This window comes from Ambystoma mexicanum, chromosome 3q, assembly GCF_040938575.1.
Source record: "Ambystoma mexicanum isolate Mex_15411 chromosome 3q, UKY_AmexF1_1, whole genome shotgun sequence".
Taxonomy (NCBI): domain Eukaryota; kingdom Metazoa; phylum Chordata; class Amphibia; order Caudata; family Ambystomatidae; genus Ambystoma; species Ambystoma mexicanum.
In genome coordinates, this window is record NC_090926.1 from 636,549,723 (window position 1) to 636,574,764 (window position 25,042).

The 25,042-nt window shown below is 43.0% G+C and overlaps 1 long non-coding RNA gene across 2 annotated transcripts in view; it reads left to right on the top strand.

The window, feature by feature from the left end:
• Positions 1–3,526: 3,526 nt before the first annotated feature.
• The window catches only part of LOC138582842 (uncharacterized), a 577,570-nt gene continuing 556,054 nt past the window's right edge, over positions 3,527–25,042 (top strand). For both annotated transcript variants that reach the window (XR_011305089.1, XR_011305090.1), the window contains exon 1: positions 3,527–3,731. This is a non-coding gene — a long non-coding RNA (uncharacterized lncRNA). The remainder of the gene's footprint in view (positions 3,732–25,042) is intronic.

The following is a 25,042-nucleotide window of genomic DNA, read 5'->3' on the forward strand; positions in this document are numbered from 1 at the left end:
AGTGCTTGTCACTAAGTGGTCGGATATGTCAACCTTTTTTACAGTGTCTACCACTCCAGCCTTGTGACCACTTAATGAAAAGCACTTCTTCAAATGATCAGTTAGGGTCTGACCATAAGACCTGCTACCATGATTTATTGCATAGGTGTATAGGTGTAGGATATGCTGCCACCAGGTGATTATGTGGGTACTGGTTCTAGGAGTGATAAGTAGCTTGTCCAAAGCCTTTCTCTGCTTTTATGTTATGCAGTGTGGCTCTTGTGTATTCTTGTGTATTATTGATGGTGCCAATAACAACGGGTAGAGCTCGTCCTCTCACAAAACACATCTATACCAGACTGATAAATAGGATTGTGTTGTAAAGCCAAGAATGGTGAGAGTAGAGTAGGATTTCGGACCCCTGAGTACCCTTACCTCCCCTCCACCCAGCCCTGAGAATTATGTAGAGCATTTGGTTGATCCAGCAGGAGATGGAGGGGGGGTGTTGTTTCATGACATGCACTCCGAAGGAATATGCCCAGAGTGGGGTAAACTTATGCCAAGTGTGCAGGGCATGGGTACCCAAAGATGATGACTATTGACTATAGAAGAAGGGAAGCAGCTGGGTTAGTTAATGAAGTATTAACTAAAGGAGGGAATGTTGGGATGCACCTATTGCATCCCAGCCAGGCAAACCAGTTCAGGCTGAGAAAGACCTATTATTAAGTGCTGGAGTGTGAGCAGTTTGAGTTTTGCGTGCTAGCAGGCACATGTATCGCTGGTAGTTAATTTTGACACACATTAGATATATCATATAGCAACAGAGAAAGAGCAACACATGTATTAACGTTGTGGTTGCAGAGGTTATAGATAGGGCAGTGTATTATAGGTCCAGTGTTTACAAGTAGTACCTGATGTTATGTTGCATAAGGTGCGAGAAGGGATTTGAAGTCAGAAAGGTGATGCAGTAGATAAAAGTTCAGCTGGTTGACATGGCAAGAGTGCTGCCATATTGGAACTCTAGTCCTAGTACCCAATTAGCAGAATGAAAGCTCTGATGTGGAGCTGTGGCTCTGTTTGGCTCAGTCCCAACACAAATCCCCTTTCCATACTCCAAAAGAGAAGCCAAGGTCCGAGACACTAGCGCTGAGCAGATATCTGCTAATTGGATCCAGCTGCAAAGTTCAAAAGCGCCGGGATAGGAATGTTAGATATGGGGAGGGAATGTAAGGATGTGGGCTTTGAAAGACAAATTCATGAGAACAGGTCACAAGGGTTTGGGATGCCAACAGGCCAGGCGAAGATGTAGAGCACTACTGCCCTCACCCAAGAAGCGCTCATCCCATTTGAATAACAAGTGGACACATAACTAAAGCAAATAAATCCCTGAGAATCAGAATCAAGAGTGGTTGGTGCCCTAGTCATGTCATTATTAGAAGCCTGGAGTTTAATGGAGATAAGGGGGGCCATGTCATCAGTGTACTGTGATTTGGGATAGGAGGAGCAGAGGTGATGCCAATTGTTTTAGTACAAGGTCGAGGGAGCAGCTTGTGTCTTATGCGGCGTCTGGTATAATGAGAAGGCCCATAGTCTTATCAAACCAGAGTTGGCCTTGCCAGTCTTACTGTCAACGCGCATGGGTCGGAGCGGTGCACATCACGTGATGGGCAAGACTTATTATTGTAGCAGTGTACCTGCACACCAATCATGTACTAGGATACAATAGTGATGATGTGGTGGACCATGTTTGTAGTGGAATGGGCTTAGATAAGGTGTGGCCAATCAGTTGAGGGACTATAGGTGGTATTATCATGTCATATCGGTGGGAGCCAATGAGAGCGGCGGGATGACTCTTGTAACCTATGTATGGAAATGTGCAGTTTTCCGCTATATAACCTGCAACTCCTTGGGGCGTGCTGCGCTCTGCGGCAGTTTAGGTTCTATGAGAGCATCTGATACTTTTGTGTATAATAAACCTTGTTTCCTCTTGCAAATCGGTGCAGTGGTTATTTAGCCTTTGGATTATTTTCAGCGTATGGGATTTGGGTCGCGTTTTTCTTGAGATACATTGCTGAGTTAGACAGCAATGAATCATGTTTTCATATGCGTTTTCCTTTGCAAACTTTTTTGAATATCAAATACACAATTTGAATGTTTGTTTGGTGAAAGTGCAGCGTGGACCAGTACTGCTACACCATGGGCTGCTATGCTGTGCTTTCCCCCCAGACCAAGTGCTGCCAGTCCTCCCTCGGGAGAAAGGGCACAGTTCTAATCACACATTCTCCCTCTATGGCTTAATTAAACGCACCACGCCCATGTAAAAGATATACCGCTGGCATAACCCTTTATTAACCTTGTGAGATTGTTTTTATTTTGTATTGGTTAAATTATTCATTCAACCTTAACAATATACAATATGCACCAAAAGTAAACATTATCACACATAAATATAAAAAACACATGATACCTTATACCGCAAATACACATTGTTCATATAACTCTAAAATCTCTACATTTCATAAAAGCAGGCGACTCTCACCCAACAACCAACATCCTACCATCCAGTTAGCATAATTCTGTACCAACTGCAGACACCGGGCATTCAAGAAGATGTCCTAATGGGCAAATAGCGAATACATTCAACCCGAGCAAATAGTACCTTCTGGAAATACAATTACAAAATATATCCAGTAATATCTAAAGGTGCAAAATGCTGATACGATCCATTCTAAATAATATCATCGTGTGCAAAAAGAAAATGGATTGCACGTGCAATGTCGCCTCATAACACGTCATGCCAAAGGTTAACCAAGCAGGACTTCGGCACATACATTCAATGGGAAGCTGTACTATGGGATATGTATGGGAATCTCAAACAATCCCCACCTAGTCTGCACCCAAATATTGGGTCATCAATATCCATCACCTTAAGGGCACTGGGCTGCATTTCGGGACTGGCCGGTGAACAAGCAGAAGGGTTGGTGGGATTGACCTTTAAGGGATGGCACAGAACCTTGAGTCTGTTGTTCTTTTTGCAAGCACTACCGCGCCGTGATGGAACTGTGGCCTACTCCCTGTAGCTGCCGATCACTCTACGTAGCGTATATGCACCATTCGCACGGCAGACCTGTAGAATATACCATATAGCGGTAGGGTGCCTGACAGTGAACGGTGTCGGCAGCTGTCAGCAGCTGCAAACTGTGGTAACACCACTTCTAAGACCACTGTGCATTACACAGCGTTACTTGTTTCACAGCGGGTAAGGTTTGGCATGCAGTGCGGGCCCTGGGAGGTATGTCTCGTTGCCAGCAATATCCCGTATCATCCATCCAGTTCACGAGTGCTTTCATCCGGGAGAAATGGAGATGCGGTGGGGAGGGATTCGCTGATGAAGATGCTTGACTGATATTGGCATACACACGGCACTTAGATGAGACGATGTAAACATTGGCCCCCCTCTCCAGGGTGCGGCTCACCACGTCACAGGAACTCTATAGTACAGCACGGCCATTTCACATCATCACTGTCTTGGCTGCTGGCATGGATGCTTAAATCAAGTGTACGCAAGCCAGGGAGGGAAGGGTTAAGCATTAGGCAGGCAATACGCTCGTGAGGTCATCATTGGCTGGGGATGGCTTGTAATTCACTCGCAGTTGGACATGAAGGCAGCCTAGAGGGATTTCTCCAGCCTGCGGAGGCGCCTCCGGGCGGGTATTAGCAGCTGGTGTCCAGTGCATCCCTCCGCGAGCTCTGTAAGTAACTTCCCATCCTGCCGGGCCCTGGGTGTTTTCCTTGCTGGAGCTGTGGGACTGCAAGTTTCGGGTGGGCACTCGGGCACACTGTTGGCTACCGTGAGTTGTTCATTTCACTGGGTACAATGAGGATTAGAATATGCTTTTTCTGGTGGACGTGGAGGGTTATCTTGAACGCATCCCTGGGCATTGCTTTGTTCGCCCTGTGGTAATTCGCAAACCTTCACTTGACTCGAAGTAAGTGTGTTTTTTTCCTGCATTTTACCTGCTGTAGACTGGACTATATGTGTGCCCTTCTGCAAAAGTGCCTGCATCGATTCCATGCCAGTGAAGTGTGGTTGGGTGGCAATGGGATATTAAAGTCCATTGACCATCCCATAAATATTGGGGTCTTGACTTGGAGACTCCCCCATTGCTTGGTCCGGTCGAGCCTTCCTCGCTGACAGGAAGGGGACATTAGGCAGCAATGATATTAATAGGGATTGCATAGGGGTGAGCCAAAGCCTGCCTTCTAAGCACTGGGGTGTGACGTGCACCCATCACACCTTGCTCTCCCAAAACGTCACCAGTTTGGCAGCAACTTTGCACACCTTTCAAACTTTTGCGTCTCCAAAGAGGCGCGCGTCAAGTGCTTCGGGCATGATCCCATTGATGTCAGTGAGGCTGACCGTTTTGAAGGGTAATGCCTTTTTGGTTGGGTAGGTACTCGCATTGCAATCTACGGGATGCACCAATCTTACTGCTGCAGTGAAATTAGTCACAAGAGGGTGTCGCCCTCCAAATGAGTTGATCGTTATGACTTTGTACTGAGCCAGTTTGGGTGGAATTTGGGATGGCAAACTACAGTCGAGGGCATGTCGGATCCGTGGCATGGTAAAGAGGCTTATTGGATGGACAACGCCCTGCCCTGCTTATTTGCAGGGCTGGACTGGCCTACAGGGAACTCTGGAGATTCCCTGGAGGGCCTCTGCACCTTGGACCTCTTTGTATTTTATTTTCAAATGTTCTCATAGTAAAATGGTTGGGCTTGATCAAAATGTGTACAATGGGCCCACTTTAAAAATGATTTCCAGGGCCTCTTTTGGTTCTTAGTCCAGCCCTGCTTATTTGACCGAAACACAAAACACACGTGCATATCTTGAAATGTGCATCCATGAAGTTCCAGGTTCTGAAACGAACTTAAGAATGTGTGTGATTATTTGTACGGACAGGTGCAAAGTGTGTTTCTTATTGACACTGCTAATGAATAGACGAGCCCTCGCAGACAGCGGCAGGTTTAATAACACACGCACCGCATGTCACTGTGCTGTCCTCTGTGGTGTGACATCTATGTGCAGCTCCGGTGCAAATAATGGATCTGTTGCGGCAGCTGCGCGGCGTTTGTTTTAACTGGCGTCGTCGTTTCTCTAAGTATTCCCACAGAGGTCCTGGCCTCAGGTCATTGCGTAACACGACCATTAGAGCAGGTTTAGTGCAGGCTCGCGATTGGACTAGCAGGCAGGGATTGACATATCTGTGTTTGAATTGGTCAGAGGTTGTGTCTGTTCGTTGGGCTTTCGTGGATGTAGTTTCAGTTATTGTGAACGCAAGTCCTTTTAGCTGCTCTGGATAGCTCAGTCCAGCTGAGATCGTTTCCGGGTCAGCTGATAACCCGGGCTGTTTTACTGAATTACTTGCCCTTAGATCATAGGGTCTCACTGGAAAGCGGCCATTATTATCATTATTACTATTTACTAGTGTTACTCTTAGGATTGTGTTTTTTCTAGCACTGCGAAGCAACGGAGCGCTTTACCAGTCACAGGGGGAAAGTACACACGAGGGTAGCTGAGCTCAAGGGATCAGTGCACAGGAGCGGGGGGATAACAGCAGGCCCGGGGACCAACAAGGGAGGGGAATTAAGCAGCCAGAGGAGGACATGGGAGGTGGACAGATCCCCCCAGGCTCCGTGGAGAGTGGAGGGGATGTGCACCGAAAGGAGGAGCCATTCTTTCAAGACAATGGTCTTGCGCTCCTTCCTTACTCACAGGAAATGGGGACACCAATCCCAATAAAACAGCAACGTTATCAGACACATGGAAAGTAGTGACTGAGAGGTGCGCCATGTGGGTGGGGGGAGGGGATGGGTCCACTTCTAGGCACGTCATAGGTCCGAGCTTGTGAAAGTTGCTAAGGAACACCTATTGTGCCCAAAAGTGGTTCAAGTTCCTTATACCGTCCTCACAGCGCCGAAGTACCACCCTCATGGCTTGAAAGTGCTGACGAAGTCGCAGCATAGCCCTCACACTGCCAGGCTGCACGTGCGCTATACCGCCTGCAAGCTCCACATACTCCCTCCGCATTGCGAGCTTCCTGCATTGCCGTCAGTGTGGGTGCAGGTTTCTTATACCCCCTCGCATTTCCGGGAATATCGCGGAACTGCCCTCTTATCGCGTGCATGTTTCCTCCTGTACACTGCCACTGCGATTCACATTGCTTGCAGGTGTGAATGCTGCCCTCGCACTGCTTAGCAATGTGCTTCCAACTTGCTATGGAGGGTGAGTGAGCAGATAACAAGGAGAACACCTTACAAGGGGACCATTTGTGATGAGAGCTTTTGGGGCCCCCACCCTCATCATTTTGGTCGGAGAGCCCCATCTTCTGTCTAAAGCAGGCTGCCCGCACCGGCTTTTGATCCCTTCCCTGCTTCCCTTACGGCTGCCTTTCTGCGTTCCGCAATACGAATACCTGGCCCCTGTTCATCTCCAGCCGCTAAACCCTCCTTTCCTTGCTGTTTTAGAGGATGTTGCCGCAGAATTGCAAAAAAGTCCAAAGAGTTTTAATTGTACAGAATGCCATACATCTTCAAACCCCAATCTACCCCCAAAACAAACTGCGTCCCATCAATCAATTCGAACACCATACAAGCCACTCAGCATTTTCTACACATTGCAGTCTGAAAATTAACCTGCTGACTAAAACCAGTCTTCACCCAAGGGGCGCCGAAAACCTGAAACACACTCCCAGCCCAGGTCATTACCTCTCCTTCAATCATCCCTTTCCGCAGAAGCCTAAACTCTCGTCCCCACCCCACCCCCAAATCAGGCCAGATCTCACCCCGCCTCCACTATTCTTTATCCTGGTCTTCCTATCCTGCTCTAATCAACATTGTTACGCCCTTTTCGCCGCCTCCTTTCAGACTTTGTCAAGTGTCCCGAGACCCTGTGAGTAGGGCCAGCGTTGTATATAAGGTTAAAAAAAAAGAAAACAGTATGACGCCCAAGGTGGGGCTGATGGTAATTCTAAGTAGCCATCAGTGTCCATAAACTGCAGGCTATGTCCTTTTAAACCTGCAATTGCTGGCCAGATATTCACTGGTTTCAGCTCTTTGGTGCGAGACAGCGAATATGAGTAGAAATGAACGAAGTTGAAGGTGGAGCTCCTGCTCTGCAACTTTAGCAGGAAATTTACTGACATGAATGCGCATTGGGAAACATATTGCCCATTATAATGCCTCCTCCATACAGCTGCCTCCCAACAAAAGACCTTTGCCTATGCTGCACGGAAATCATTCTTTCCATTCTGTACCTTGTGTATTAATTCTGAGATAAGATATGTGTTCCTGGGGAACAAAACTGCACCAACTTAAACTGCTTGTGGCCCAAAAACATATTTAACATTTTTCGACTGACCTTTTCCATTTGAAAACCTTAAACTAAACTCGATCAATGCATTTTTGTTGGTAACATATGCAGGGGTGGGGGGAGGAGGTTGGGTGCCAAACGTCCTTTTGAAATGGGCCCCCTCGTATCTTCTTCTGGCCCCACCCAGAATCCTGATTTCTATGCCTAAGATGCTCCAGTGAATTGCACACGTGTAATGTCTTGTAACCGAAGCAACGGTTGACCTGTTGCAACTGAAGGAACAACTCATTAATACAATCTATGCACAAATGCCCCCCTCAACACCGTCTCCTAAGTGCACAGATTATGGGAACAATGCCCTACTCGTGTCAGCACATCTGTGAATACAAAAATTGCCCTCTGAAGGAATACATTGATTCAATGCTTAATTTCAAAACAAATAAGTGCCGGGGCTCAAATATTTTCGAACAAGCCCATGTACGTCAGAATGGGCAGCTCCCCGTCTACTGTTGTCACCACCAGCTGCTGCAACCCCATGCTGTCAACATGAGGTTAATGCTGCAACTCTTAACGGCTTATTGTGGTTGGCGGTTGTAATCGGTCACTATCACAGATGTCTGATTTACAAGTACCAATCAACAAACACATAAAACAACATATTTGTCGTGTCTTGACATGAGACACATGTTTAAGTGTGTCTTTAAACACAATCAGCATTTACATGTTGCTCTGATTCTATAGTTGTTTATTTATTTAGAATTCTTTTTTTTTGGTTTCAAGATTTGTATTGAATAGCATTAGGAATACAAGGTAGCAAATAGACATATTATATGTCAAGAATAACATTGGATATAAAGCTAGGTAAGCAAGGTGTAGTGAGGATTAATACAAAGTAAGCCAAGTATCCTTATAGCATATAGTATTAAACTGTGCTAGAGATTTTTGAGTATTGGGGGAGAGCACATACTAACAGACAAGACAAAACAAAACACCAACTGGACATAACACCCAAACAAGAGGAGGGAGAACAGAGGGGGTTAAAGGGTGTGGTACAAATAAATCATGCATTCTTACAGGATAATGATTCACAGGTTACTGATGCAGACTTACACAGATAACAAGCCATTTCAACTGAAACTTATTTTGTGAATCAGGGGTAGAAGCATTACATCCTTCCAATCTGTGAATATTACATATAGAATTCCACCAACATTTATAATGAATTTTGCTTAGGTTTTTCCAATTAGTCGTGATATTTTGGATTGCCCCTAATAAGCATGTCAAACAGATATCTAGCATGTTTGTTGACAGAGTTGTTATGTAGCATGGAGCTACCCAAGATAAGGAGATCAAAACAGAGATCCATAGTAAGGTTAAAAATGCATCACATGGATTTAAAGAATGAGTTAACATATTGGCAGTGTGTGAACATATGTTTAAAAGAACCTTGAGCTTTTAAAAAGCTCCAACAATTATCATTAGGTGATAGACCACATTTGAAAAGGGATAGAGTAGTGATAAAGGCTCTATGATGAAAAAAGAATAAGGTTTGAATAAGACTTGCAGAGGTGGTGATTTTAGAAATATTTTGCCATTGTGGGGGCCATAACTACTGATGATCCACCTGTACGCAGTCTCTTCTCGAGTCGTTGTGAAGACATTCAATCCTCTGAGTAGGTGAAGAATTTAATAAGATATTATAGTAGATAGAGGCTGCGGTAGCAAGGTTGAGTATATGAAGCAGTCTTAATGCACCAGGATCATTAGAATTATACATCAGTGTCTCTAAATGTTGTACTATTGCAGCAATAATTGCAAGAAATTGTATCAGGGAAGAGCCAGGCATATGCAATTTGACAATAAATTCATCAAATGTAATGGGAATACCACACTCAAGCAACTGGTTACAGAATCTGATGCCCTTAGAGAGCCATGGCTTCCAGAAAATGGATTTATCTTTGATTTTAATCAAGGAGTTGTGCCAAATGAAGGAGGAGATAAGTGAGGATTGCTTAGTTATGGATGGGAACATAAACATCTTGAGGGAGAGGATAGATTGGCAAAGACAGGAATATTTAATGCATTTATTTTTCCCTCTAATTAGGTAGAGGTCTGCAAGGGACATTGGGGAAGCCATAGCTCTCTCCAGGCGCACCCTGTTAGGCACCTGAAATGATATGTCCTGAACAAACCTCCAATGCGTTTGCTTAATTGTAAAGGCTAGATAATATTTTTTGAAATCGGGAAACCACCCCCTCCTTGGGATTTGGATCTTTTGAACTCACTCAGCGAGATTCTAGATTTCTTTTTCCCCAATAAGAATTTTGTGAGACATGAATCTGTAGATTTGAAGAAGGAGGGAGAAAGAGGAATAGGCAGCATATAGAGGAGATAGAGTATTATGGGGATCATTTTAATCTATTCCAATCTACCCGACCATGAGAGATATAGGGGGGGACCAAGAAGATACTAATTCTTTGACTCTGGCTACTATGCTATCTGATTTATGTTTACAAATTCTATTGACGGAAGCAGAAATGTGGATACCTAAATATTTGAAATCTAGGGGACACCACGTCATACCTAGAGTGTTAGTGTGAAACGAGGTGCAATGTATGCTGAGTGGAAGATTCATAGGTTTGTCATTATTAAGTTTGTATCCGGACACATCAGATAATCTTGATATGATATTAAGTAAATGGTGGGCGCTAAACTGAGGGTTTTTTAAGAATACATGTACATCATCGGCGAAGGGCGCTGTTTTAATTTTAAAATTATGAAATGGAATTCCCAAAATGATGTCATTTTGTCTAATGGCTTCGAGAAAGGGTTCTAACGCTAGAATGAAGAGAATAGGGGATAAAAGGGGGGCCAAAGCCATGCCACTTGAGCACTTGGAAGATAAAGTCCCATTCGACTCTGTCGAAAGCTTTTTCAGCATCAAGGGCTATCACAGCAAAGGGGTCATTTGATTTGTTTAGAATATCAATGATGTCCAAAAGAAGTCTAATATGGGATGATGATACTCTACCTTTTACATAACCTACTTGATCTTGCTTAACAAGATTGGGTAGGAAAGGGAGGATTCTATTGGCGAGGATTTTAGCATAAATCTTACAGTTGGTATTAAAAAGGGAAATTGGGGGGTAGTTTTGGGGGAGTGTGGGGTCTTTATCAGGTTTAGGGAATAATATTAGCAAGGCTTGTTAAAAAGAGCCTGGTGCCATCTTATTTGAAATAAAGTGAGAAAAAAGTTGCTAATGTTAGGGACTAAATGTTTGAGAAATGGGCAAAGAAATCTATAGGGAAGGATTTACCTTTATTAAGGTTTTTAATAGCTAAATGTATTTCGAGGGCAGTACTTGGAGCATTAAGTGAAGAGAGATCAATATGAGAGTAGGAGTCGCGAGGTTTGTTATATAGAAAATCATTAAAAGCATGATTACTAGGAGGGGCTTCAGAAGTTTATAAGTTGGAATTAAATTCCCTAAAGACATGCACAATGTCTTTATCAGACACTTTTCTGTTCCCCAAATGATCCTTAATAACAAACATTTTGGATTTCTCCTTCTTAAGTTTAAGATATAGAGCCAAAGTTTTACTGGTTTTATTGGAAAATTGGTATATTTTGGTTTATATTTAAGTAGATTGGAACAAGAGTATTGTGGGGCAAGTTTATTGTATTGAAATCTTAATTTCAAAATGTCGCGAAGGACTGCGGAGGAATTAGTGTGGGCAAATTGAATTTCTAAGGGTTTAAGCCATCTGAGAATGGATTCAGAATCAGCTTTCAAATTAGTCTTCCTATTCGCTACACAAGATATAATATGACCTCTAATAACTGCTTTATAGCAATCCCAATTATTGGAGATGGAAGTATCCTGATCTTTATTTTCAAGGAAATAGTTATTGTGTTGTTCTGTGATAAATTGTGTAAAGGATGCATCATTTAATAGGCTAGTGTTGAACCTCCATCTGCGAGCGTTATAAGAGGTTATTAGGGTAGCAATCTTAATGTGCTAATGTGCACTGGAGCATGATCAGATATTGTGATGGATTCTATCTGGGCATCAAGTAGAAGACTAACCATAGAATTAGGGATAAAGATATAATCAAGCCATGAAAAAGAGTTATGGGGTGTAGAATAAGAGGTACATTCCGAGTCAGTGGGATGTAGGATACGCCAAGCATCTCTAAGGCCAGTTTCAGATATAAAGTTAATAAATGGTGAATGGGATCTAGTGTTAGTGTACTGCACATCGGATTTTCTGTCCATAAATGGGTCTATGACTTGACTACAATCTCCACATACAATCAAACTGAGGGCGTTACTGAGAAGTATATGATTTCTGAGTTGTTTCCAAAAGGAGAGATCTATGGAGCTAGGTTCATAAACATTAAGAATTGTATATGTTATGCAATATAATAATGTATTAAGAATAACTAATCTTCCTAACTGATCAGATTCCGTAGATATAACTTTACATTTGATAGTTTTATTAATGAGTGTGATTATCCCATTTTGTTTCCAGTTGGCTGCGCTTGAAAAGACCTGGCCTAGCCAATGCCGTTTAAGTTTTGCTGCTTTTTCAACTGAAAGATGTGATTCTTGTATACAGGCTATTGAGGGCTTAAGTCTATTGACATGTGAAAGTACTTTTTGTCTCTTAATGGAATTATGTAAACCTTTGACATTCCAAAATACAATATTGAGAGGCATCATTTACAAAAAAGGGTAAATATGTACAAAAATAAACCGTAGTTTAAATAAAACAGTAACTTTCAAGCATAAAAACCTGTTAGCATGTATAAATCAACTAATATCCAGCAGAATAAGGGATAACATGAAAGGAGTGAGACACAAGGAAGAGAGTAAGACAAACAAAAAAGACATGAAAATTGGTAGAAAATAGTTTTATACAAAAAAGATCAAGAGAACAGTGGCTAACAGGAACCAGCCACACCAATCCATGTCCAAAAATGAAGAAAATGGGCAAGGAGAGCCAAAAAAGAAAAAGGACAGCCCATCATTCTCTGCTCCAATGAGGCAAGTTAAATTTTAACATAGAGAAACGCACATCTTTGTAGAATTTGTTCATGTGATGGGGTTAGAAGTATCCATATCAAACATTTTTTGTGATTGAATATAGTGTCTTAGATCTGTTTGTTTTGAAAGGTTGAGGTGTGCCCATTTAAAGTAACTTTCAGGACAGCAGGGTGGATAATGCCATAATGGCATTTAATTGCCTTAAAGCAGGTCGGAAAGTTAGAAGATCTCTTCTTCGTGCAGCCGTTATCTTGGAGACATCTTGGGCAACAAAAACCTTATTACCTTCCCATGTTAGCTGTTTAAGTTGTCTGACTTTCTGCATGATGAGGGTAATGTGCGTGAAGTCAAGGAGGGCTAAAATCGAGTTCTGGAAGGGCTGCAAGAATTTGAGGCTGAGTTATTCCTGTCAATTTGATGAGCACTCTGGATGTTGAGTTGCACAGAGGGTAGTAGGCTACGAATTTGAGGAAGAAATATGTGTAAAAAGGCAATAGGATCATCTCTTTCAATTCCTTCCGGAAGGTCTACAATGCACAAGTTGTTTCTTCTGTTTCTGTTTTCAAGGTTTTCAGTTTGTTGCTGTAGGGAGGCAACCTGCGCTTCTAAGTTAGTGACTTTATTAGAAATGTCTTCTGCTTTGTTGACTAGCTTTTCGACTTCATTCATGCGAAATTCAAAAACAGAATTTTTTTTTATCAAGAAGCTGCAGCTTAGCATTTGTATCCTCCATGAAGGGCTTCAAAGCTCTGACTTCTGCTAAAATGGACTGCATGACTGGGTCTACTATATCTTCTTTGGGTGTCGGAGATTCACTCTTCTGTCTCTTTAGGACAGTGGGAGACAACACACAAGCTTCTTTGATTTGTCCTTTTTTAGTAGCCATAATATATATATATGGGAGTGTAAGGATAAAATAGTTCAAAACAATCAGATTTCCCCTTTGCAATATCACAGATCTCCTATCTTCTCCTTTCTCTATTTCAAGATTATTAAAGGAAGAGCGAAGCACTCAGAATACCATAAAAATGTTACTGATAGATAACCTAAACAACTGAAATAGTTCAATTCCTGCAAGAATGAGCGAACACATTATGAGGCAAAATGTGATGCCAAAATTATGAGTGTAAATTATATGATGCTGCTCACAGAATTCTGTAGACGCTGAACAAGTCATCTATGAGAGGTGTTTGTGACAGACCTTTGCTTAAAGAATGTTGTATTTTCATGCGAGGTACCTTGTCTGAGTATTTATTTTCAAACTGAAATGAATTTAGGTAAGGAAACAGTCTAAATTGCTTCATAAATATTCAAATATGCCCAAAAAATACTTCTATATGGTTGAACTGGGTTGAAACTATTAATAGAACAATATTTTTTATTCTTTTTCTCCCTCTTTTTGTGAAGAAAACTTAAAAATTGTTTACTTCTTCTATGTATATATGCTTAGTATTAGCGTTAAGGCAAGACATGTAGGGATAACGTAGCAAGGAAAAAAAAAGAAAGAAAAAACCTTTGTTTTTGAGCAAAAACTGCTCTCCCGATGCGTAGCGTGTTCTCTGCGTTTCAGCTGCCGAACAGCTGACAGGAGACATCGGCTTGAAGATCACGGGATGATGCGGCTTGAGGCCTGGCCCTCTGGACGTTCCACACACGACGTGAAGAGAGCGCAGTCTTTACAGGAGAGTTTTGGGATTCGGGCTGCTCACCGACAACAGGACGGGGCACCAGGAAACCACAATTAAAGTTTGTTAAATTAAAATATTTCTAGCGAAATTCCCATCGGAGTGGAGCGCTGCTATTAGGTGTCTGCTCTCATTGGTGCCAAGCCACGCCCCCTATTTATTTATAATTCTCGTATAGCGCTACTCATCCATGGGCCTCAAGGCCTTATGTGACTGGCAGTTACAATAATAAAGTTGCCAAAACACCATATCATAATCAAACTGAGTCTGAGACAACAAGTGCCAGGGCTCAGAAATAAGTGCCCGGGCTGAGCCCTGGCAAACTCCCCCACAAATTAATAATTGTATTGACTGGAACGTAATGCCTTGGCATTATTAACACAATAGAAACCTCTGCAAACCAGGGGCTTTTACATTGACCTTTCCTAGATGTCCTTTCTTTGTGTTTTGTTTTCATTTATTGGCTACGCATCTCCACTAACATTGCAGCCATAAACAGTGCCAAGTAGTGTAGCTGTGAATAGTGAGGCTCTAGTAGTGGCCAACAGAAGCAGCATCACATATTATCCATGAGATCCCAAGCAGTGTGCATGGTCCATTTTGCACTAGAAACATTGATATTGTAAGTCTCCCAACGACAAGGGTTACTCTAGCTGAACAATGGTGGTTTCTAGGTCTGTTTCTGAGGGGGTCAGAGTGGCCCCAGTTCTTTGACTAAGTAAGCTAAGGTATGAATGTGAGACTAGCATTTCCACAAGTAAGAACTAGGTTAATTAAATCTTGCCTGGCCCGGCAGCTTATACAGGGAATTGCACACCTGTAGGAGAGAAGATGTGTCGCTACAGGAGCAGGATAGAGCCTTACCCCACTGTCTGGTTATGCACTGAATTTAAAGACCTCATTAAAAGTTGTTGGCAGGCTTTGATATTTAACTTAGGCCTTGGGTACTCTGTAGTTTATATTTATTGTATTTATTTGAAGAACAGGGATGCCAATTTCTAATAGTAATGAATTAAAATAACACATTTAACGATGATGGATGCATTTTCACAAAGGGTGCCTGCACAAAAGCAAATAGATGTGAACAATTAGTGAGTCAGTTTATGAGGGACTAAAGAAAGTGGGACATATACCAGGGAGAAAATAAAAGAAACAGAACAAATATATACATAAGAAAATAGGTGACTCACAAAGGTAACATTAACCTAATGGGGCACGCGTTTCAATATAAAGAGGAGTAATAGTTCCATATGCAAAATTACACTGTTACGAGTCACTGGAGGCAGTGGTGGGGTCAGGAAGAGAGGACTGGGGAGAGGGCAGGTGAGCGCAGGTAAGCACAATCGCCATCAAGTAAGAGTAAGAGTTTTGAGGAAATTACCGTTGGGCTAACTTTGATTGTTAAGGGCAGCAGGTTCCAGTGGAGCGGGGAGAGTAGGGAGAAGGAGAGGACACAGGTCGGGGGATCCAGGGAGGGTATGGGATGTGAGGTTGAGTATAGAGGAGGATCGTAGGGAACGAGATGGTCAGTAAACTGAGATACAATTGGACTGGTAATGATGAAGGTGTAATACCATTGATAGCTTTGTAGACTAGGAGAAGGAACTTAAAAATAAAGTGGTCGTGCATGGAGAGCCAACCAGCATGTTGTTGTTGCATTGAAGTGGGGGGAGGATCTGGGTAGGTTGTAAAGAGTGCGAGTAGCAAAGATGAGGATTTTGTCTTGAGGGAGGAAGGAGTAGATAGGAAGGCCAAGGGCAAGGCTTGAGCAATAGTCAAGTTTGCTGAGAATGAGAGTGGAGAATAGAGTTTTTGTAGAGTAGTTAGCAAGAAAATGACAACTTTCTGAATGCCGAGGAGATTAATACGAGCAGCAGAGGCAGTGGTAGTGATTACATTTTTCAATTGTAGGTTCCTATTAAATTGGACTGCAAGATTGCAAGCCTTGGGTGAGAGAGTAGGACGGTCAGGAGAGAAGATAGGAGAGGAGAGGGTAAGCATGGCATTGGAAACCAAGAAAAAGATGTCTTCAAAATGTGAAGAGGTAGAATGAGCCATTGATGAGGAATTGCAATGAGACCATGCGTAATCCATTCCAAAATTGCTGCGTTGAATGAGGGGAATGAGGGAACTGAGAAAAATATTTGAGTGTCATCAGTAAAAAGGTGATAATGAAAGCCAAAGGATGAGTTAAGTCTTCCTAGAGCAAAGGCATAGAGGGTGAAGAGCAGAGGTCCAAGGACTGATCCTTAGGGGGCACTGACAGGGAGAGGGGTGGGACCAGATGTTTGCAAGTTCTAAGAGATTTTAATGGATCGACCTTCCAAGTAGGAGGTGATACAGGCAAGAGCTGACTTGCAGAACCCAAGGTCCTGGAGAGTGTGACGAGAGGAGTGGTTGACATTGTCAAACGCAGCAGAAAGGTCCAAAATGATTAGTATAGAAGGGAGTTTGGAGTAGTGAGCATTATAGAGAAAGTTGGAGACATTCATGATTGCAATCTTGGTGAGTACTGTGGAAGCGAGATTAAAGTGAATCTCCAAGGCCATCATCCTCAATACTTTGTACTCTGATCGAATACCACTAGCTCAAGGACATTTAAATAATGGGGAAGGAGAGAATCTGGGTGATAGTTTGCTCAGAAGTTTGGTCACCAGAAGTTTGTCTTCAATGGGAGAAAGACAGTTGTAGATTTGAAGGCGACAGTCCAGCAGAGAGAGACATTTTAAAGAGCCCAGCGAAATAAGGCCATGTGATTGAGGTTACGTGCTGCACCATTTAAGGAGAAAAATTCTCAATGGGAGTACAAGATGGGTTGGCACTGAGACAGATTGGAGTTAATTCAAAAGGAGAGGTGGGGGAAAGTTGACAGTAGAAGGGTTGAAGAGGGAGAGACAGAGGGGCTGAGAATGTGTCACGAACCTTAGATATTTTAAAGGAAAATATTCAGCACAGTCATTAGCAGAAAGGAGGAGGTGATGGATCTTGACTTGGGTGGTGTGAGGTGAGCAATGATTGGAGGGTAGATTACCGTTTCTGGGATGATTGAGAAGGGAGGGGATGCGAAAACAGGTGACCCACAAAGGTATCATTGACCAACGGGTTAAGGTTTGGGGATAAGGTTTGTTAAGTAGGAGGATTGGTCAGAGTCCAGTGCAAAGGTTAGGACAGCAAGGGAATTTTCGAAGGCTAGGAGTAGGGTAGGTGGCCATAATTTGTGGCAGCGTCGTAGGCCACTTCTAGAAGGTTATACTATGTACCTTTGTTGCAGTCAGAATTTTCCCAGTGTCCCTTGCTATAATGCACACGTTATTGTCATTAAACATTTGGCTAAGGAAAAAAAATGTGTTCAATTCACTGATCAGAACACCCTAAACTATATCACAGAGCACATTGATTATCCTACGTGGAACATGTGAAAATGGGGAAATGGATATGTCTGCATGATTGAATGAGATTTTTAACTTTAGTTAAAGGACATGCTTTCCCTATAAAGTCCACCAATAATAATTCCACGAAGTATGTCTGATATAATATCCTGAGCATGGACGGCATTTAGAGGTTGCCAGGGGTTGCAACTGCGGTCTCCCTTGCTACCCTTGTGATCTCCGTTGCTAACCCTAAAAAAAATGTGAACAAAACAGTTTTCTTTTTTACATTTTTTTTACATTGAGGCTCATGGACTTTGGCCAGCAGCATGTGGCTCTTTGTTTCTGGAGTGGCTGGTTTTCCGATGGCTAAAGCCAGTAACATAGCTTAGTGGGTTGATCGCTGGCTGCTACAATATGTGTGTTATCTTCAGGTTGAAGGTTCGACTCCCAGCAAGGTCAACTCAGACTTTCATCCTGCTGAGGTTAATAAATGAGTACCGACACAGGTTGGGTGATATTGTATGTATATTTGTTCTATATTAAGCGCTTAAGCGTAAGTGCTATATAATAACACATCATTATCTTCTGGCCGTGGACGTCTGCTTGCATTCACAGTGATTTGGTAATATTAGCCTATATGCACTGGTATTAACGATATATATGGCTATCCATTCTTGTATGAAAGTTATATCACTTTATAGTGATATCGAAACCATATTTTTCGTATCGTACTCAGAAACCATGCTATGTGATGCCACTCTCTGTTTTGTCGTGAGGTGAAAGCTTGTGTTCCATCGCTTCCCGTTATGTCACTTCAGGGTGGGGTCAAATGATATCACGTCATGTGATATCACGTCAGGTCAAGAGTCGTGTGATTTCACTTCCGCTACCCCTGGCATTTTGGTGAAATGACGTCCCTGCAACTGAGTAAGGATGAATGCATCAACCCAGGCTGGAACTCAATCCACTGGCATCCAAAGGAGCCGGAAATCAGCTTTATTAATCTTCTCTCCAGTCACAGAGAACACTGTGGAAAGGCCCCCGAGTAAAAGAATAAAGACCTGCTCTCCACCACACCCCAGTCTGAAAGCTGAGTTTGGGCGCAGTGGGCCCAACTAAGCACGCGGAACATCCCCCAAAGACCAAGCCTTCTGCTTTTTGGAGGGTATTGGCTCCCAATTTGCGGTCAGATAGCAGCCATGCCTGATTTGCATGATGGAATCAAGCTGTTACTCCCCAAAAAAGCAAGCAGGCACATACCACTAACCACTAACATTCACCGAGCTACACACCGTACTTTGAGTATGGGTTATATGTCTCTGGAGGATGTGTAGGTTGTGTGCTCTAATATGAACCATGCACTCTGTGCATATCTATGATCCCCCAACGACTTTGAAGCTGCCTCCTGACATCATGCTGGTGCTGAAAAAACATCACCTGAATAATTTAAGCTGTCCTTGCCCACATGCACATCATCATAGAAACATCATTCTAGAATCCTTCCTGATGAGAGCTTGTAAGCTGTTCTAAGACTGTGATAATGAGGGATTTCCTTTCCACTAATGACAACATTGCAGTTCCGGCACCAGGCTGTGCAAACACAAACAAAAACACGCGTGCAGAACCACCCCCCAAATCCACCCCCTCCCCCCCAAAGGAGAGGAACAATGGCCATACAGAGCATGAAAGATACGAGGGCAAAGTTAAGTACAGGAGGACGCTGACAGGAGGCCCTGGGCTGAGAGATGCTAGCAAGATGGCGGACCAACGTTTGTAGAAAGATGGGAGCATTTCTTTAGGTGAACCGTTGCAGCACATCGTCTCTTCATATCAAGTAAATGAGGCTGTGACCTGAAAGTCCTACGTCCATGACATTGGTCCCTGTCGGTAGGCAGTGGATATTAAACACACGGTGGGCTTCATTGTTATGGTATCTGCATATGTAATTCGTGAGATTCAGTGGTTGCTGCCGAGTAACGTGCATTAGCCGAAGGAATGCAACTGCAGTGGGAATACCGCAGCACGTCTTAAAATCGTGTTTGATAAAACATTTATCATTGTTTGAAGTAATACTAATATCAACTATTTAAATAGTAAGCAGCAATTCAGTTTGGGCTGTGTACTACTGGTCAATACAGCTTTGAGGGATCATAGTGAAAGAGGTCAAACGGGGTGTTTGTCTTGTAAACAGGGAGGAGACAAGCACGGTTAGCTGATGTATAAGTGAACAAACATTGCCAAAGCCAGTAGAGTCAGCTTTTTTAAATGAAAATGTGTGTTTAGTGGTGGTTGAGGTGCATGTGTTTTGTAGCGCTTTAAATGTAATATTTAGCAGTGTGCCGCAGAGTTTTGGGCCTCATAGGGCTGTGGCAGTTTGTTTTTTTTAATATTTTTGGATCGAGGAGGAGCACACAGGAAGATGGTTAAGAGGATATGGGCTAAGTTAAAAACAAGATGCAACGGTCCAAAGACAGACGCTCTGCATCACAGAGGAGCTGATTGGCACGTGGGTCTTTTGGGCATATACCACAAAGTGCTCTGGGGGAGAGCTACAACTGTTTTATGCCGGACCTAACAAATGACTGTTTAATCCAGATTATTGTGTAATCTGGGCCTGAAACGTAAACGCACTGATAAATCTCTGTGCATGATCGAAAATAAGAAACCTTCATACTAAGCGAGAAACTGTTGACACGTACACGAAAGGACAGGGGAAAGAAACAAAAAGATGTGTCAGGAAGGGAAGTCCTGGAGAATGTAGAAATGGTGAAGGACTCAGGGTGCAGGAGACACCAGGGAAGGGGAGAAGTAGGGCAATGAGTGGGAGGAAGCATTGGGAAGTAAGGCCCTGGGAAAGGAGCACTGAGAAAGGCAGCAAAAAGGAGGAAGCACCCGGGGAAGAGTGTTCAGCCAGTCAGGTGGCCGGAACAGCAGGCAAGAACACACTGTTAACCACCCGCTGTTTCCAGCCACCCGAATCCCTTCCCCGGGTGTTGCCATCCTGATTGTGGGGAGGCAACAGAGAGCCTCTACTTGTTGTCTCCCTACGTCCCCACCCAAATCCTATCCCCAAAACAAACCGATTCCCCACCCCTTCTCTCCCTCCCCACTTACTTGCTGGACCAGAGCTTTGCGCCTTGTTTCCATGGTGGTGGCCATCATTTTTTTAACGTGAGATTGGGATTGCACAATATGCACACAGCCCATCTCCTGTAAAAAAAAAGAAAGAAAATGAAACCATTTGCAACACGGATGGACCCCAGATGTGAATTGCTATCACCCCCTTGTCGGGGGTTGGTGGTGGACATGGGCGGTAACAGACCACAGCCCTCGTCAAGGTCCTCGCGAGCCGTTGCTTCCCATGGCCGCCCCTCCAGTTTATGGGTGATTACCATATGAAATGACTCAGCACTAGGAAAGAAGACAACCTCTACCCAGTGACGTAGAGCATTCATGCTGCTGTGAATGCTGCATACCCTGCAGAATCCCACATAACCCTTGCATCCACCACTCTACATCCTTTGGACTGCTGTATGCTGACCCGCAGCAAACCTGCTTGGTACCCATGTGACCCAAACAAGCAACCACTGGGTCAACCGACATTCCCAATGCTAAATGGGTTCAAGCCCCCAGTGCAACACAGAATCATCATTGTCCCACCGTATAGGGCTGGTACCCCTCAATTCATCACATTCTGGACACCAAATGTAAGAAAGAGCCAATTTATATACAAGCCCCAAAATTACCAATAGCCAGATAGACATGAAGAAATGAACAGCATGATATGTTATGATATGATATGATATGGCATGTATAACGCACCTATACACAAGTGAACAAACAAGAATTAATATTAACACTTTAACTTATTTTAGATGTCTCTTCTACTTATATAATGAAGGAAACAATAAGCATACATTTAAGGAGAAGGGGAAATAGGAATAGCTTTACATTAATCTGACCGTGTACCCACCTCAATAGCCCAAGCGAGCCTATAGATGTTCATTCCTAACATTGGAAAATTTGGAAATTGGTCAATATATGATGTGAAGATTTGCAAATGAAGAACAAGTGATGCCAATGACTATTGGTTGAAACATTTCTAAAAGCAAATCGTTTCAGATACTATTGAATAATTTTAGCTATCAGATCACCTTAAGGTCTCAGGACAATGATACATTATATACGAATGGATACGTATCACATAGCCACTATATACGATATAGGATACAAATGTCTAAATACACAAGACGGATCCACTAGGACAACACATCAACACAACCCCGACCCTGAACCATTCAAAGCCTCAACCGACCAAGGTCACACTAGATCACCTGAGAATAGATATCACGCACACGGTCCCACACCTGAAGATCAGGTTCAGACACACCCACCAATCCAAACCACACTCAATAGGATACAGTTGGATCAGCGCAACTCCACTAAAGCGAGTCGGCCTACGAGGAACCAGCAACGTCCCAATCAACAGGTATGCAACTCTAACGGAACCATAAGTACCTAAATCAGGATACTGATCCCTCTAACCCAACCCTCAATGTTCTGCATACTTATACCCACCCAAAACCACACAACCATCTCTCTCCCAGCAATCCACACGCACTCAGGGCCTTCGCCCGATCCGATACTAACACCAAAGCCCAGCACTCTGTGTATACCGAGCTGAAGCTGCCAACAGGACACCACTTCTCCCACTCTCCTTCTCCCCTCTTCCCGACTAACCCTACCCACCCTTCCTGTTTACCGATCCGCCAGAGCGCCTGGGGACCAATTCCGTTGGTGACGGTGCGCTATACAAGTACTGCTAACATAACATAACATAACATACATTATAGCATGTGGCCATCAGAACATATATGACAAGTTGGAAAGAGACGATGAAGTATAAATGATCGAATATATATTTGGCCGATTGGAAATCGCGTGCTATGAAGTAGAAGAGCACAGGAATTCCTGCTGTCTTATGCTAGAAGTGGTTTCAGTATTCCTGGGTGTTGCCAGTACCTATCGTGGGCTACTTAATACCGAATGCTAGAGTGCTACCAACGCCAATACTGTGATGCTGAATGTGCATGAGTGCTAGGAGTACACACATGTATTTCTCACACCATAAGAATGGTTGTTACTATGTTCAAAGGCCGCTGATAACATCCCAACAGCCTTTAAAATGCAAGAGTACTGCCCCTACAAGAGTGCACTAAAATCTTGCAAGACCCACTGCATTAGCCCAGATTGTGCCAGCATGCTGTTAGTAGTGATGACGTGCCATTCCTTTCATGGTAAAGTGTTCAGAGTATCATTCACGTCGGCTTTGCACCTGTTCAATGCAATTGTGCCATACCCTAACACTCTGCTTTGGATTGTATGTCCATGTGCTAAAGTTCTGACAGTCCTTTAAACGGGGGTATTAAGGTGCCAAGCTGCCGGCAGTGTCATACGATTTGCCCTCGCTGTTTCAAAAGGCTGCCATTACTGTGAGGGTGGCTCTAGTGCTGCCAGTGCAATTAGAATGGTTGTCGAGGAGGGGCGTGACCGAACGCTGGAGAAGATGGCCGCATAGACAAGCCGCTCAGCCTCACCTAACTATAAATGAGCATTAAGTCTTTACTTTTTGCATGTTTATTTTACATCGTTAACTATTTTACCTACCGTCTTGTTGTTCCGCACATTATCACAGAGTTCTTGATGCAGCTTGGCGTTGCTTAAAGCCGCGTTGCTTAACTCCGAGGGCTGCTCTGTGACGTGCCGCCCTCATGTGGAGAGGAGTGGCGTCGCATTCCAAGTGACGTGCCGGCTCTGGGCCTTCGGACTTCCTCAAACAAACAACGCCACCTCTGGCGCCACAGGCCAACTACGTGAAGAAAAGGAGAATATTAAGGAACTACAATTATATAAAGAGAAGACAGGAAGGAAGCAGAGACAGACGTGAGAAGAGGAAGAACAGAGAAAAAGGTGAGAGGGTGAGAAAGGGGAAAGGAGGAAAGAGCAGGAAAGAAAAGGAATAAGAAGGAAGGAAGGGGAGAAAGAGGACAAAGGAAGGAAGAGGAGAGAAAAATAAGGAGGGGAAGGAGAAGGGAGGAGAAGCAAGTTTAAAAAAAAAGAGGAGAAAAAGAAGTACAAAAGAAGATAAATATATGATATTCATATAGACTATTACAACTAGCTACGCAGGCTGCATAAATACTATCTCCTTTCAGCACATCCCAAAATAGTGAAATGGCAGGGTGCTAAAGATTTTCCTTCTCTAAGAATCACATCCTTATGCCACAGTTATACTACCACTAAATCTACCACAACTGCCTCTTGCTCTCTGTTATAGTGCGTATGAACAATTTATATAGCCTTGATTGTATGCTCCTTTCCTCACCACCTAATCACTGATAACATTAGCAGCTTCCACCTGGAATTTATTGCTCTATTACCATTGTCTGCTTGCTCCTTTCATCATTATCTACAGTGTTAGCAGCTTTCATCTGGGCACTATAGACATATCATTAGTGTCTGCTTGACCCTCTACCAGGCTTATATTTGCAGCTGGAGTAAACAAGAACAGTACTATACCTCTGTACCTGAATTGGCGACCTCACTATACGCTCTATTATCTATAGTCTGATCATTAGTCTCTGTCTATTAATTTTAGCCTCTTATTAAAAGAGTTAGACAGCCTAAATAATATCGACGTAATAATTGCATACTATCAGATATTATAGAACCTAAAAAGAATACCATTAAACTTCGGCATGCTGAGCACTTACTCCAAAATACTACAAAAAGGTGTCCAAACTACTGTCTACAAAACTAACATTATACTGACCTGCATTTACTTCCGGATCTCTGCCTCAGCGCACTGTTCGGTACTCAAGACCTTAATAATATTACTCAAAATGGCTGCTAGTAAATACAATAAAAAAATTATTAAATGATATTTAAGTGTATTGCATGGAACATTAAAGGATGTAAGAATCCCATCAAAAGATGTAAAATGATATCTCACCTAAATAAATGTAAGCCATCATTTGCAATATACAAGAAACTCATTTATCCAATAAAGAGACAATGAAACTGAAGTCCCTTTGGGTTAAGGAGATTATCTCCAGTCCAGCCGTAGCCAAAAGAAAAATGGAATTGCCCTATTGATAACCCTTTAAAATTCTAGACCAAGATGCTGACACTAATGGAAGATGGGTTTGTGTAAAACTTGTAATTGATTCTACACATGTCTCTATGTTAAACATCTATGTTGCCACTTTACCAGATCCCACCTTTTGGATCTCTATCAAACAAATGATACTCAAAAATAACTTTACCAATTTGACTGTGTGTGGTGATGTTAATCAGGTCCGTGATCCATTTCTTGATCGAAAATCCAACTGTATGTTTAAGACAAACAAAACCCATAAATCCTTTGTTATTTGTCTAGCCGAAACAGGATTAATTGACACTTGGAGGTTATCCCATCCTACTCAATTAGATTATACCTTCCATTCACCCCCTCACAATACACTATCACGCCTAGATTATATTTTTGCCACCAAAACCCTCTCTGGCTCCATTGTAGACTCTAAAATCT